Source organism: Pithys albifrons, chromosome 6 (genome assembly GCF_047495875.1).
Source record: "Pithys albifrons albifrons isolate INPA30051 chromosome 6, PitAlb_v1, whole genome shotgun sequence".
NCBI lineage: Eukaryota > Metazoa > Chordata > Aves > Passeriformes > Thamnophilidae > Pithys > Pithys albifrons.
This window is the reverse complement of record NC_092463.1, coordinates 53,895,281-53,910,859: the sequence shown is the minus strand read 5'-3', so window position 1 is coordinate 53,910,859 and position 15,579 is coordinate 53,895,281.

The following is a 15,579-nucleotide window of genomic DNA, read 5'->3' as shown; positions in this document are numbered from 1 at the left end:
ATTTTCGTTTGATGCTGGTATTTGCCCTTTGCTACGGCAATGAACTTTCATTGACAAATGAATAGAAGCGCAGCATTCCCCAGGATTTGAGAAATCAGCTTGTCTAAAAAAAATTCATTAAGCGTTTCGTAGAATGATAGAATGATTTGGGTTGGGAGGGACCTTAAAGGTTACCTGATCTCCTTTCCCCTGCCAGAGGCAGGGTCACCTCCCACTAGACCACGTTGCTCGAAGCTCCATCCAATCTGGCCTTGAATGCTTCCAAGGATGGGGTGTTCACAACTCCTCTGGGCAACCTGTTCCAGTGTCTCACCACTCTGACAGAAAAGAATTTTTTCCTGATATCTAATCTAAACCTATTCTCTTTCAATTTAAAACCATTTCACCTTGTCCTGTCACTACATGCCCATGTAAACAGTTCTTCACCATCTTTCTTGCAGTCTCCTGTCAGGTACTGGAAGGCTGCAACTAGGTCACCCCAAAGCCTTCTCTAGGCTGAACAGTCCCAATTTTTGCAGCCTTTCCTCATAGGAGAGGTACTCCATCCCTCTAATCAACTTGGTGACCTCCTTTGGACTCACTTCGATAGGTCAATGTCCTTCCTGTGCTGCGGGCCCAAAAGCTGGATGCAGCACTCCAGATGGGGTCTCAGGAGAGCAGAGTAGAGGGGCAAGAATCCCCTCTCACCCTTCTGGCCATGCTGCTTTTGATGCAGCCCAGTATAGGGTTGGTTTTCTAGTCTGCAAGTGCATATTGTCAGCTCGTGTCCAGCCTCTCACCCACTATTTACTGCTGTGTGTCTCTGGCCTAACCGTGCTTCCCAAATTTCACCCACTGTCAGTGACACTGCAGCTCTTACTTCCACATTTGCCAGTGTCAGGGAAATTAGCTAAAGGTACTGGCATATTGTGTCTATCAAAGTAAAAACTTCTGTGCATCCATATATGGGCTCTTAGTAGAATTGTGCTATGATAAAAGACATAATTTTCCATCAACTGTTTTCTTTGGTGTTGCCGGGGCAGGATAGCTGGTGGAACTTTATCTGCCATGTATTTAATGCCATACCTATCCAAGACAGAAATAACTCTCTCTAGGCCTGAAGGAGAGAAACAGGTGTACTCACACATCACAGGATAAATATTTAGATAAATAGCAAGGATATCTAAAGCCCTATCTAAAGCTTTCCCATGGACTTTCTTTTAGCACACACTTATGCGGGATTCTCTTCAAAGCACAGCTAAGTAGCACAGAGCAGTGAGAGCTTTCTTAATTCCCTTTTCAGATAAAGAAGTTTAGCTGTCACATGTCAAATGTAATGTGAACTCGGGGGTTTCAACCTAGTCTTTAACAGGGATTTCTCACTCTCAAGAAAATGCTTGGCTTTTGAAACAATGCCTCCTTTCAAGAACTTTGACTTAATATTATTGCATGAAGGTCAAGATTGTCTTGTACTGACTGAAAGGAGCACAACAACTTTCACAGTGGTTCCTTTCTTCATATGTGGCTCTTACTTGTACTTAGCATTTTGGACTAAAAAATGTGGCATAATCTGTGTGGACTTTGCTGTGTTTTGTCTTTTAGCCTTGCTATTGTTGTCATATCACAATCCTCAATGTTTATTATCTTATTAACTGATGCCCTTTATTTGACAGGACTATTTACTTTTGCTGGTCTGAAAGTTTCTGGCAAGGTCCACAGACAATTTCAACTTGAACCTTTCAGTGGAAGGACACAGAGACAATTCAGTGTGTCTCCTCTGTGCGGGCCACGAATGGAATAAACAAACAATGGACCTGTACGAGCCAGGTCAGCTCAAACCAGACACAATGAAGGTAAATTATAGCACAGGCAACCTGGGAGCAACCACCAGGAGGGCTGGAAAAGGTTATATTAAAGTCTCTCAGATCTGAATAGAGGTTATAAAAACAGTCTGCACATTGTATGTGTGCAATTGACCCCAAAAGGCAGGTAGCCAGTTAGACAGTTGCCCAGGAAAAATGGGGCAAGACTCCCTGAAAACAGCCCTGAGTCAAATTGGGTTACATATTCTGTTTATTACCTACCCTGTAAAAAGGCCTCACACTCTTGCCCTGGATGACTGTTGGGTGACTGTGTGAGCTGGCTCTTGGCCCACCTTCCTGGGATGGGAGAACATGCCAGGAATAATGCACTTGTTCAGTGACTGTGGATTGGAACATGAATCTGCAAGGTGGGTGTCTCAGAGGAGCCTGCGCTGCTCTTGATTTACAAGCCATAGCAGTCGAACAAGCAATTTTTATTTATGCAGCTGGCATGTTATGTGTGACCACTTCTGTGGGAAGTGGCCTTTCTCAGACTTACCTGAGTAGTGCACTCACTGTCGCCTCAGGCTCCACTTGCTATGATGTACTTTCTTCACAGACCAAAACTGAAGTAATTTGGAGAGGATGCCTGAAAGGATGAGAGAGAGACTGCTTAAATAATATGGCTCTTTCCAAACTTTTAGGGATTGCAAATGCTGAGGAATTGACGTATACTTATAACCCTTTTTTCCTTTTTTTTTTTTTTATGTCGCATTTTTACCTGTAAGGCATTGCCCTTTATTAAATAGGCCTTTGCAAAAACTCTCTTAGTATTGACACTCCTGGTCATGGCTAGCGATGTCAGTAGGAACAGAGCTGGAGGTGGGGACTCCTCCTTGAGGATCAGTCCATGCAAGTTAAAATTCAACACCACTAAAGAAATGACAGCACAAGTGGTCAAATTTTAGTGTTAGTGCCAAGAAATAGTACACTAAACAGGGAGAACCCCAGTTTCTTCCTAAATCATGACAGGAGCCATTTTCAGGTGTTTTCAGATTATTCCAAGACTGACAAATACATACTCATGTCTTTATGTCTAGGAAATTTATAATGGTTTTTTTTCAGGAAAAAAATAGTGTCAACCACACTGGCATAGAAGGAATGCATAATAATTTACCTGGAGAAACTGTTATGTCTATTACCTCAGTCCTTAAAAGCTTAGTTACTCAGTGGATGGATATCCGAGATCCAACATTAACTTCGGCATGGTGACCTATGTATTTGAATAACAGTGTTTTCAAAGAACTGTTTAATATGGTGATGCCAGGAGTTGGGGAGAATGTTTTTAAGCCCAGCCTTTTAAATTTCTCATCTTTTGGATCAATTCTTTCAAAGTAAATCTGGAAAGTCAATAGTGGTTTTGTAAGGAGATATCAAACTCTTGAAAACACAGAGGAAGAGCCTGCTGAGGTGAGCCACTTCCATTCCAGGTGAGCCCTGAGGTACTTGAGGGAGACTGCAGCACCTTCAGATTCATATTTCATAATGTGTAATGAGCAAAATAAAAGCACTTTTTAAAATAGAACCTTTTTAATTTTATTTTTTTACTGTAAAATCAAATACATTTCAATCAGATATTTCATACATTGGTGTCAGAAAGTGAAATGACAATATTTTTGGCATGAAAAGAATATTGGAAAATTCAGAAAAGAAAATGTGTAGTTACTGCTTGGAAGGCAGCTTTTAATGTGCTGATTCCCAGGGGTGCTGCCTTTTGGCCTGGGGACTGACTGCAGGCATGAGCATTGCTATGATGTTGTGCACTCACTGGCTTTGTTGCTTCTCCCATGGTGATTAACTTCAGGGAAACAAATGTTGAAATACCTTGTATGTGATGCTTGTAATGAATGTTATTATTTAAGAATAGTACTTGAATATATGAGAAATATCTATATTTAGGAATATTATGTATTTTTTTTCTTAAGATAAACCTATCTGCATCTCAATTAATCCTATGCCAAGGATTAAGATCTCTGATACAGTCAGGTCATGCAGTAACTCTTACTGTTTGACTTCTCCCACAGAATTTTATGAATAGACCAGACTGTATGAATACACAGCACCAGGCATGGATTCACCTGCAGGATTTAGCCCATGGCTGCCAAAAACCAATCCAAAATCACAGTGATAATCAGAACACAGTGGTGGGTCAGAGCAGGTGAGTGTCCCTGTTCATAGCACAACTAAGAGGCGGGTGGGACTGGTCCAGCACTGGGCTGGAAGCTGGAACAGCCATGGCTGGCTCCTGCCTGGGGTGAGGAGGGAGAGGGTTTGGTAAGGTGGCTTCTCGGCCACTGGGTGGCTGGGCCAGAGCTTCAGGTCTGGCTTTGAGAACAGTATGTGTTGTCTGGCTCCCATCCTTGTGCATGAGGGATGGAATTTCTGCATGGTTATAAGTTTATTTACATGTCAAATGCAATGTATGCGTAATGCCATTTATTTAATGAGTTGAAGAATGCAGATTTAGTTTATCTTAAATGAATAAATTTTAAGTATCTACATTTTCCTGGTTTAATTTTGATAAAATTATTATTAGGTAATGTACATTGCTAACTTTGTTTGCTCATAATAATCCAGTTTACCCAGAGAATGCAGAAAAGGGTCATCTAAGAGTTACTTTATTGAAATACAGTAAGTTGGCAGTATGAAATGCCAGTTTACTAGATCAATACATAAATAAGTCTTTTAACGTCACTGCCACTTTTTCCATTTTTTCCCAACAATGTACCTATATCCTCATAATGTTGCAGCACAAACATTCTAATCCTTTGATCAAATCTGCTTCATAACTGCAGATCCTGATCATATAAATCCCTTGCATTCTTCGTATAGAAACTTTGTTTAGTTTTCTATTATACATTTAAAGAAATGGTGCTTTGCAATTAGTTTATTTTAATATTCTAAACCCAGTAAACAGTGTCCATGTCAGGGCATGAAAATTAGCTGCTGCATCTGGATGTGTTGCCATAGCTGTTTTGAGGTCAACATATGTGCTTAATGTTCCAGGTCATTGACATTATTCATAATTCTGGAGTGAAAAAAAATTCAGTTAAGTAAAAGCAAAGATTTTGAATTATGTAATAATGCCATGCAAAAGGCATGAAGTGAGAAGGTAGGATTGCATCTGAGTGTTTTCCAGCATTAAAAATGTGGCAGAAACATTGTTCTTCAAAAGTGATATGCTCTTCCTAAAATGTGTTGTTTACCAGAAAACATGGGAGTTGTGGGCATTTGTGTTGGTGTGGCAGTGATTCTAAATTACCATCTGCCTTCCTAGACCCTAATAGCCTTTAATTTATTTCATATTCACTAGGGCTTAAAAATGCTTAGGGTGTTTAAAATACTACCTGGCTTAAAAAAACCCCCACAAAAACAGATAAAAGGAAGTATAATTAGGTATAGGTAGAATTACAGCGAAAAGTTTTTGAGTGCTTTCCAGGAGGACTCACAAGCTCAGACTTGCCTGAGCTGTTTCCACCTATGTCTCTTCACAGTCTTTTTTTCTGAATCATTTGGGAAGCTTCCTTATCTGCATTTGCTCTGTAAGGGGTAGGTATGCCATCTGCATATTATTGTAAATTAGAGGATCCATCCATCTACTATCTTAGATGAGTGTGGCTTTCCTGCAGGAATTTGTTAAATTATATAAATTTAATTCTCATATCCCTTCTGGAATATTGAACAAAACTAATTTTATGACTGCAGGGTTTGAAAGCAGAAGGGGCAGTAAGCTAATATAATTAATCATTGTGTCATTGCTACAGAATAATGGACTAATTCGCTTCCTAATTTCCAGTTACTTATCATTTTAAATCTCCCAGGGAAAACAGCACTGTATAGAAGGAACAAGCAACAACCAATTACAGTAAGTGTTTTGTTTCATCATATTAAGCAAGTGCAACGGAACTGAGGAAACTCCAGTTGTGATTTATTAGTTGCATTTGTTCTTTGAGTTTTCACATACACTTAGACATTTCACTGAACTTCTTCATGTGGAAAAAATTATAAACTCCCATGTATTGATGTATTTTGTGCATCAAATTTGCATTTTAAAAAAAAACAATTAAGTACACAATAGTTGACTTGAGTTAAATGAACAAAACAAGCCATCTAAAACTCAACTCTTTGTTTAAAAAAAAAAAAAGTAGGGCTTTTTTAATGTCGACTGCAAAAAAATTAGAAACTCCTGCAATTATAAAAGCTCAACTATAATCAGACATTGGGGGCCAAACAAGGAAGTATTTTTTCCAATGATTTTAATATAAGTACAACTAATTATACTGCACCTAGAGGAATTACTGACTTGAACCATTCTTCCCCCCTTGAACAAGAATTCAGCATAAACTGTTTGTTACATTGAAGTTTTGTTAATCTGGAACAACACTCATAACTGCTCAACCCAAATGAGAACCAAACCGAATAATTAACATGTTTGACTGTCTAATCAGATGTAAAAAAATTCAGTATCAGTTTAGGGCAATACTGTTTTCTGCATTCCCCAGTTCGATCCCACTTGTTGTTTATCCTGCCCATATTCCTTCCAGCCCCCTGCTTTGAATGAGAAGGTGTTATATGTTGTAAAAGACCTTTCAGTAGGATGAGATGGAGAAAATTGGTGGAGTTTAGACTCTGTGAATATCATTGCTCAACCTTCTCTTTTTTGGTATTTCTCTATTCCTGCTTCCACCCTCATGACAAACTTCAGGAAGGGTGCAGAGCAATGACCTACCTGCCTGTCAGACACTAGGAGGAATATTTCTCCATGTTCTGTCGCGCTGCTAAGCCAGCTGTCCTCTATCCTCTGTGCTTAATTGTCAGAGGAGCACTGCTGTGACAAGCCATTTGGAAAACACTTAACAAGCATTGTGTGGATTTTCATCTAGAAGCAGAATCATGTGTTTTAAAACATTTTTTTTTTTAAATCCGGGAAATTCATATATAAATTGCCATGCAACAGTTCATGCCAGTTATATTTTTTGCAAACTTAAATGCTGTACAAGCAAGCTTTTGGAGTTTGATTTTTATTTTCGTCTGTCTGGAGAACATGGTGTCAAACATCCATTTTTTATTTTAAGAATAATCTCAAAGACTTGATTGTTCTTTGATCCTAATGCTGTGTTGAAGGTAGTTCAAAGTTATGAGGAGTTATGTATGCTGTGTCTTAATGAAATGCTTGTCTGAAATTGTACTGATAGCCTGCTGTGAAAAAATCAATTTGCCATCAGCAACTGAATGTACTTGATGCTCAATTTAGTTCACCCAACTATTTCACGTTCTTTCCCTATAGTAAAACAAAAGGGTCCTGAGAATTAATTACAGTGTTAGCATCTGCTCATAGCAGCTTTGCTGATATACTTAGTAGAATAAGATAGTTAAGGTGTGAGTGAGATGAAGTGTAGTTTTTCCTACTACCATTACTTATACAAATATATTTTAAAGGACAGAACTCTCCAGTGATTCCTGTACTTACTTTTTCTTTTTGTAGTAGAGCACTCAGTTGTGTATAAAGCCAACAAATACTAATTGCTTCCAAATAATTTGTGTTATGTCACATTTTTCATAGTTCATATTTCTATAAATATTGCTCGCTGCACAGTGGAGTATTGTTTATCTGAATACTGGTCATAATATTTCTTATTTTAAAGTAAACCCCCAAATTTTTTGTGCATCAGTAGATAAATGAGAAGTTGCTGAGATTCCAAGTTCCTGAGATTCCTAATGTTGAATCACTTATTAGTGTAATCCCAACCTGCTGTACCCAGTACACAACCTCTATGCCAGACAAACATACTTTTGTTTTGTGCAAAATTTTCTTTGCCAGTTTTGTCTTTATTAACACTACAAATTGCCAGTGTGCTCACATGCCAGTTTAAACTATACTTTTTAAAGACTGAGCTGCAGCACAACCCCACAAAATACTGGTAACTTTAGGATTTTTTTATTCAATCATTTCACATTTTAAAGCATATTCAGGTAAATGAATTTCAGTTGCTTGATCTAGAAGAGGGATCAGGTCCTACGCTTTTTGCCTAGGATTTTTTTTTCCCTGAAACATCACAAGGTGAAAACTACCTTTCTTGGAACGCTTGAGAAAACATGATCTCTCAAATCCAAGAGATTTTTATTATTTGTAAGTTGTCTGTAAGTTCTGTCACATTGGATTTGAAATGTATTCATCCACATCACTGTATTTTGGAGAGGATCATTTTAGATTTCTGTGAGAGAGTGCTTGAAATTCAATCTTGTCATGAACAATTGCAGTGCCAGTAATGGTGGGAGGGTTAGTCCTGTTTATATTGGAGAACAATTTCAGTTCATGTCATTATAATAAACCATCTAAGTTCAGTGAAGTAAGAATAGGTTCATGATCTTCCATAATTTGAAACAGGAAAGTTATGACCAGGACTAGTGGGAATTCTAGATTGTTTTCATATTTATTGTTTCATATTTTCTGACAAGTTGCAAGCACAAAAGGGAAAATTGTTGGCATGTCTGAAGGTGTAAGATACTAGCAGCCTTCAGAAAAGTTTTATGTGGCCTGTTAGTTGCTTATGGATTTGGAAAGATAAGTCAATATCCAAAGAAATACAACTCAAGCTTTTGTCAGATTCAGCTTTTTCTTCTTGAAGACATTTGAATATTCGTTATGATATCATTTGCTAATTTCAATCATATACACACACACACACATTACCATTAATGCTTCAGGTTTTATGTTGGATAAAACTTTTAATTTTATGTCCATTAAGTTGTCATGTATCAAATGCTTTTAACTTCTTAACTCACAAAAACATTGTTGAAGCAATGTCTGGTGCTGGTTAGGTGCAGTGGTAATTAAAACTGAAGTAAAAAGAAAAAAAAATTGATAAATTAATACTCTTATAAAATTCTAGTACCATAGTGTGACATTTAATATGCACACCTGCATATCTTGTTTCTTCTATCCTCTAAAATTTTAACTAAGAGTTGAAAGAGTTGTTCTTTGCTCCCCACTGGTTCATCAATAGAAGAGCATTTCTGTAATTTGTTAGAACATGGCGTGAAACTTAAACTCTCTACATGTGTAAGAAGAGTTTTTGAAAGAACATTTCCTACTCTTCCAGAACAAACACATCCTCTAGATAATAACCATTTTGGTAAATACTTCGAGTGATTCCTAAGAATGTCTAGACAAACCCTTGAAAATGAAAGGTGGCCTAAAATGAAATGAAAATACAACTGAACTATCAATAACCCTGGCAATGAAAGAACAGCCTGTCTGGGCCTCAGAACCAGCCTGTGCACCCCCATCCTTTTTATTTTGTCAGAAACACACTGCAGCTGTGAGAACGGGGAGGTAACAAACAGCCTTAAAACCAAGAACTCACTTTTTCTAAAAGCTGGACTGATCGTGTGTTTCATCTGAAAGTCAGAGAGACAGCAAAATCTGCTGTTTGTGTAGCAAAGTGGTACCAAAATTAGCAGTTTACTGGAATTATTCTGGTTTTCTCCCCTTGATTTGAGCATGTTTTGGCTGTTGAGAATGTTTGCGATCTCTTTAAATATGAACAGATACTCAGGTTTGATTGAAAACTAGTGGTTTTTATGATCCTTGAATATAGTTCCAATTGAGGAATATATTTCTTGTGTTGCTTGACAGTATTGAGGGGAGGAAAAAATACAAACCTCTTTTATAAATCTCTAATTTTTATGGTACATGGTAATTGTTACGTTGAAAATACATGATGCGTATTGACATAAGCTGTAAGACTTCCAAACTGATTTTTTTGCTGTGTTGGCTTTGTTCCATGAGGTGTGAAAAAACTTTTGATCTCCATTCCCTGCATTTAGGTGAGAAATACTTGCCAGAGAGAAGTACTTCTTTTGAATACTTTAGCAAAACAGAAATGGAGAGTTGTGTTCTTTCAATTTGATAAGAAGGGAAACCATTTAGTAAATTTTTTTGGGGTGTGGCAAAAGTATTTCTGATAGCCTAATATTTCATACAGTTGGGAGGAAAAACTCTAAATGCTGTACCTCACTTTATTTCTCTCGGCATTGAAATATTTTTACCTGGAGAAGCAGCATATTTTGTATCTAAAATTTTTCATTAGAGATACTAATTAGCAATAGCTAACAAATGATGCTGTTATGCATTAATACTCAGAAGAGCATCATGGAGCTCCAAAAACAATTGGGCCCATTACTGAAATTGGGGACATCTGCTCTCAGAGCACTCGGCAAAATACCAAATGCATAAATGGTATTGAAAGAGCATATACAGAGTAATTTATTTATATGTAGTTTTAAATACGTGCCATGGTTTTAACCTCAGCTGGCAGCTCAGCCCCACACAGCCACTCACTCCCTCACAGTGGGTTGGGGAGAGAATCAAAAGGGCAAAAGTGAGAAAAATTTGGGGCATGACATCACGTGGTATGGAATATCCCTCGGGTCAGTTGGAGTCAGCTAGTGCAGCTGTGACCCCTCCCAACTTCTTGTGCATCCCCAGTTTCCTTGTTGATGGTGTAGAGTGAGAAACGGAAGATGTCTTGACCCTGTGTAAACGAAATAAAGACAGCAAAAACACGCCTCAATTATCAACCCTCTTTTCAGTGCAAACCCAAAACACAGCCCCATACCTGCTACCATGAAGAAAATTAACTCTACCCGGATCAAAACAGGCACAATATAAAAAGTGAAAGGAGTAGGAGTTGTAACAGAGAATGGTAGGAAGGGAGGTTTTATTTAACATTTTATTGTTGCAGTATCACAGGATATTGATTGCCTCCTTCTCCCTGTGATCCATTATAGTTTCGGTTAACCTAGTTAATTATTACAACAGATGCTCTATTTGTTGTGGGATTTGAAAAATGTTGTGTGACCTATAGGGTGTATTTTAATATGTGGATTAGACGGATTTGTGGATTTTTTTTTTGAAGCAAACACCCTTTGTTTCCTGCACTGCATGGAATTGGTCTTGATGATTCCGATAGTCCCAGGTATAAGCTCAATGAAGAATTGAGGGGACTGTTGTCTTTACCCATGTTTGATGTCAGTAAAATATGGAATATTTTGCTACACTAACTCCTATTTAACATAGGCCAGCTTTCAAACCAAATAATTGCCTTTATATTATTATACTTGTTCATCTCTGTGGCAAAAAGACTTTTCACATAGCTTTGAAAGGCCTTCATTACTTGACCTACCTTAATTTGTGATAGCTTGATCCCTCACATGGTAAGCCTTGCCTTCTTTCATAGTAGCAGGAAGTTTTCAAGTCCATCCTAAAATGCTTCAGGAATTAAAATCACAAATGTAGTTAAAACAAACAAAAAATTAAATTCAATAGACTTCCTTCTTTCAAATAACTCACTCTCTGTTTACCATGACTGGACACATGGGGCATTTGCTCACAACAAAATCTCCTTTCTTCTGTCCTCACAGTAGTCCAGTGCATACATTTGGCATACATTAAATCTTTTTTTCCTAAATTTTCTTTAAGTAGTTGATTGTAAACTCAGACTAAAGTATTATTTATGAGGTTACAGTATGGCAGCTGATATTTTTTTCATGATCCTGTACCTAATAGACCAGCCAAATGGACTTTTGATTAATTTCTTCATTTGGACTTTTCATTTCATGTGTTTATTAATTTTCTTTTTGTTGTTGTTTTTTGATTTTTGTTGGCTGCTTTGTGGTGAAACACTATATTTTTATGTGATTTCTTATCCAGTGCTGAGGAGTCTTTATTTGAACTTGTTTAATTTCTCACAGGTTTTTAGCATGTAGGTATAGGAACGTTATAGGGTTTGGGGTTTTTTTAGATGATTTCTCTTTTCATGTGCTACCTGCAAAGCCAGAAGTTTAGAGGGAAGACAGGAAATTATATTAGAACGTGGCTTTAATAAACCACCACAGGTCCATACAGCTTATTGGAGGCTATTCCATTGCACAGCCCACCATCTTAGATAATTCTTTATGTAAGAGGGTGCTTTTTACTTGCATATCTTATTTCACTTATACTAGTTTTTTTAACAATTTTATATTCTTTACACAGCAGTCTGTGCAAAATTTCTGAAATAGTTTGTGTTGTAACTGAAAATTCTTTTAGGGATCTTTAGATTGAGGAAGTTTGGAACAAGTAGATTAAACTTAATGGCAGGCAATCTTTAAGAAGAAATATAGACATTTATATTGGATGGGCAAAGTAAAGTAACTGTAAGTATTAACTTTTATCCTTGACATTTCTATTTGGTAAATAACAATCTTACAACAGTGCATGTAAATCACATTCCCCTGTTTGTATTCTTAAATTCTGGTAGATTTCTAGGCTTTATGGCTGTTCAAATTGCATGTTGATGGCAGTAAAAATGAATGACATTTAATTTAATACCACTGAGTTTTCATTTTCAAGAAAGATCCAAAGTAAAATGCACAAATGTGATATACTCCAGAAGATCCTGGGAACAGTTTTCTGTACCCTTTTTCTATGTTCCCATCTTTGAGAGCCAATCTTTGAGCTTAGAGGTGTTATTTGGAGGGTATTTTTGCATAAAGTAGATAGCTGAGCATGTGTTTATGTGCATGCAAGCATGTGTGTTCCTGGGAACTTTTTTATTTAATGTGAAAGAAATTGGTACCTTCCCAGTTCACGATAACAAAGTATGGAATTAAGGAATACATACATTTGATTATGGCAGAAAACCAAACACAAAAGAACAGCAATGAAAAGAAGGCAACAGGGTTAACATAACTTTTAGTGAGAGAGGCATGTTTGGTTGCTTACCTTTTCCATCTTAATATAATTACTTCATTTGTGACTTTGCATTAAAGTGTGACTTACTGTTATGTAGAAAATTAATCTTTAATTAGTGCCACCTTGAGTGCATTTTCACAAACACAGTAAAATCTGTAATTACTTGTAATTTTATAATTTATTTTAAATACATAATGATATTGCTGTTTACCTATGTAATGCATGTACTAGTATGTAACTTCATGCAGCACAGAATACTCTTTTTTGGCAGGCACATATTTAGCTCATGTTTGATTTCATTTTTTAACTATAAACCTTAAATAACTTAAAAAATTCAGGTCTTTTTGTGTAAGTATTGAATGATCTATACTGTTTTGATTAGTATCAGACAAGTGTAAGACTGGTTTTACATGTTTAAGCCAACTTTATACATGTCATAGAATTTTAATTTTTAAAGCTTTAGTACTGGGAGTATCAAGTATTAGTACACAGAATACCAAGAGATTTTTTGCAATCTTGTCTGAGGCACTTTTGTCTTTTATGTTTACTAAGTAAATTGAGTGGGAACTGTATGCCAGGACTTGCAAATTGATTCCCATCTCAGCGGTAAAATCAGTAAACGCTTGATCTGAAAAAAACAAATATTGATGATTTCTGAATATAAATTCTAACAGGTCTTTGTACAGTGGTCTCTCCTTTCCATCTGAGGTCACAGCATTTTTTATGAAGGAGAAGTTGGTCCTATCTAGGCTATTAAAGAAAGTGAAGGTAGAATAAAGATGCCATCTTGTGGGTGAAATAAATGATGCAGCAGGTTATTCAAAATAACCTGTATATCAAAGTGATTCTATGCATTTGTGACTGGCTGCTAGAATTTGAGTTTGTGTTTTCTTAAAAACTTATAATTATTTTTGGAGATTATGTTTGTGAATGTTATAAGAAGTATCTAAGTAACTGCAGTTGGACCATTCTGGTGTTAAGTGTTAAATGATTGCTAAAAATATCACAATGTAATTTTGATTGTGATTCTAATCACCAAGAAATTTTGACATCAAATTCAATGTATTGTCCCTTATGTCTTAAAGCACAATTTTAATACTGTCAATGTAACCTGACTGGATAACAAAAAATGATTTAGTAGATATTCCCTATATGGAAACCAGAATGGTGATGCATTCAAGTTCCTGTAATGGAATTCTCACTACATCTCCAAATGAACATTTTGCATGTATTAGCTTGTCATTCTTAACTGCATGTCATGGATTTCTTCCAGCAGTCAATGAAATACCAGGTGTCTACAGACCTTGATGCCATAGTTTTGAATCACCTTTGCCTTGGGCAGGTTTATACATAGTGTTTTGGATTTTGAGAACATTATTTCAATGTGTTTTTCCATCATTCACCTTTCATAACTTCTCTTTATGGGGAACACAACTGAGAGAAATGGTATCAATGCCTTAAAACTACAGACCAGCACACTGCGGATGAGAGAGCTCATGAGATCTGTCATCTGAAAGCAGCAGTAATCTTTGGTTTCCATGCCACAGTCCATCTGGGTAGCAGAAATTCCCCAAGCAGCTTCAGACAGAAATCTGATTTCTGTTCCTGCCATGAAATACTGTGTAGTGTTCATGTATTGTGTTTGTACAGTTTCCACAGAGTGAGAGGGTTCTGTGAAGTGCTTCAGGTCAAGGGTTCCCCAGAAAACCTCAGTAGCTCTCATTTTTGATAATTTAATGTGAATTTACTTGTTTTCTTTATTCTTGCATAGATTTTTAGATACTAATTAATTTTGGTATTTTGCTTTGGAAAATCTGTTTGCTGTGCACTCCAGGTGTCTTGCATAAGAATCTTGTAACAAATTCTTCAGGACCAGTTAGGCTAGTTGTGGCATCGTGAATCTTTGATGTGACACTGGCATGGGGGACACTTCCCAGTGTTGTTTGGAGTTTTTTAAAAGTACTCATGTGACTACATGCTGCACAAGATCTTTTTTTCACAGATCATGTTGGGGAGCTCAGAGCTGTGTGACCACCAAACCTCACATTTTAAATGTTGTTGCCATGTGAGGTCTGCTTTTCGTTGCTAGCTGAGGAAGTGTGCATGTGAGAGAGCATCTGAGTTACCCAGATTTCAAATGTGGCAAGAAATAAGCTAATGGGAGTTACCAAGACAGGTGTCAGGTTGTCTGGGAAGCCAGCTACAAGTCAAAATATAGCCTCTAGTGGAGTCTGATATTCATCTAGGAAATACCCTTTACCTTCACTCTTTGCATTACCTGTCTTGTACTTGCCATAGGGTTGTTAACTCTGAAGTGTGAAGATTTTATTTTAATGAGAACTTTTATTATGGTTTTCGAAGAAGAAGATGATCCATAAGGAGCAAAGGTTTATTTTTGCAAATAGCAAAGATAAGCTACATGTGCAACTGAGAACTGGTATTCATCTGCCTCAACACAAGTACTCACCTTCCCATGACAATGTCTAAGTTGGAGCAGGTGGTTTCAGAGTTCCTTCTTTCTGCTTTACTCCTTGACATGCCTCAGCATGTGCAGAGCAAGACCCAGCCTCTTCTGAAGCATTAATGTCCATAAAAACCTGATGAATGCACTCACTGGAAAGCAGCCATGACACAGTCATGGTGTGACTTACTGCAGAATCAGGGCTTTATGGTGCATGATAGGGAGCACATGACCCTTGGTTTGGCCACAGGCTCAGTGACCTCAGTGATCTAACTGGTAAACACATTTTTATTGTAGTGCCTGGTTTTTGTGGTTTTCTGTTGTCTAAATTTCAGAGATCGATATAAAAAAATATATAATGCAATTCTTTTCAACTTAGTCAAATAAATAAAATACACTGCATTCCTAGTGGACCATACAGTAATAGACCTGTGCCAAAAAATAATAGTCCTCTAGATTGATGTATTAATAATCCCAGTGAACAAAGGCAAAAATCAAGTTCTACATGAACATAGTACATGATGAAGTAGGGTCTTGTG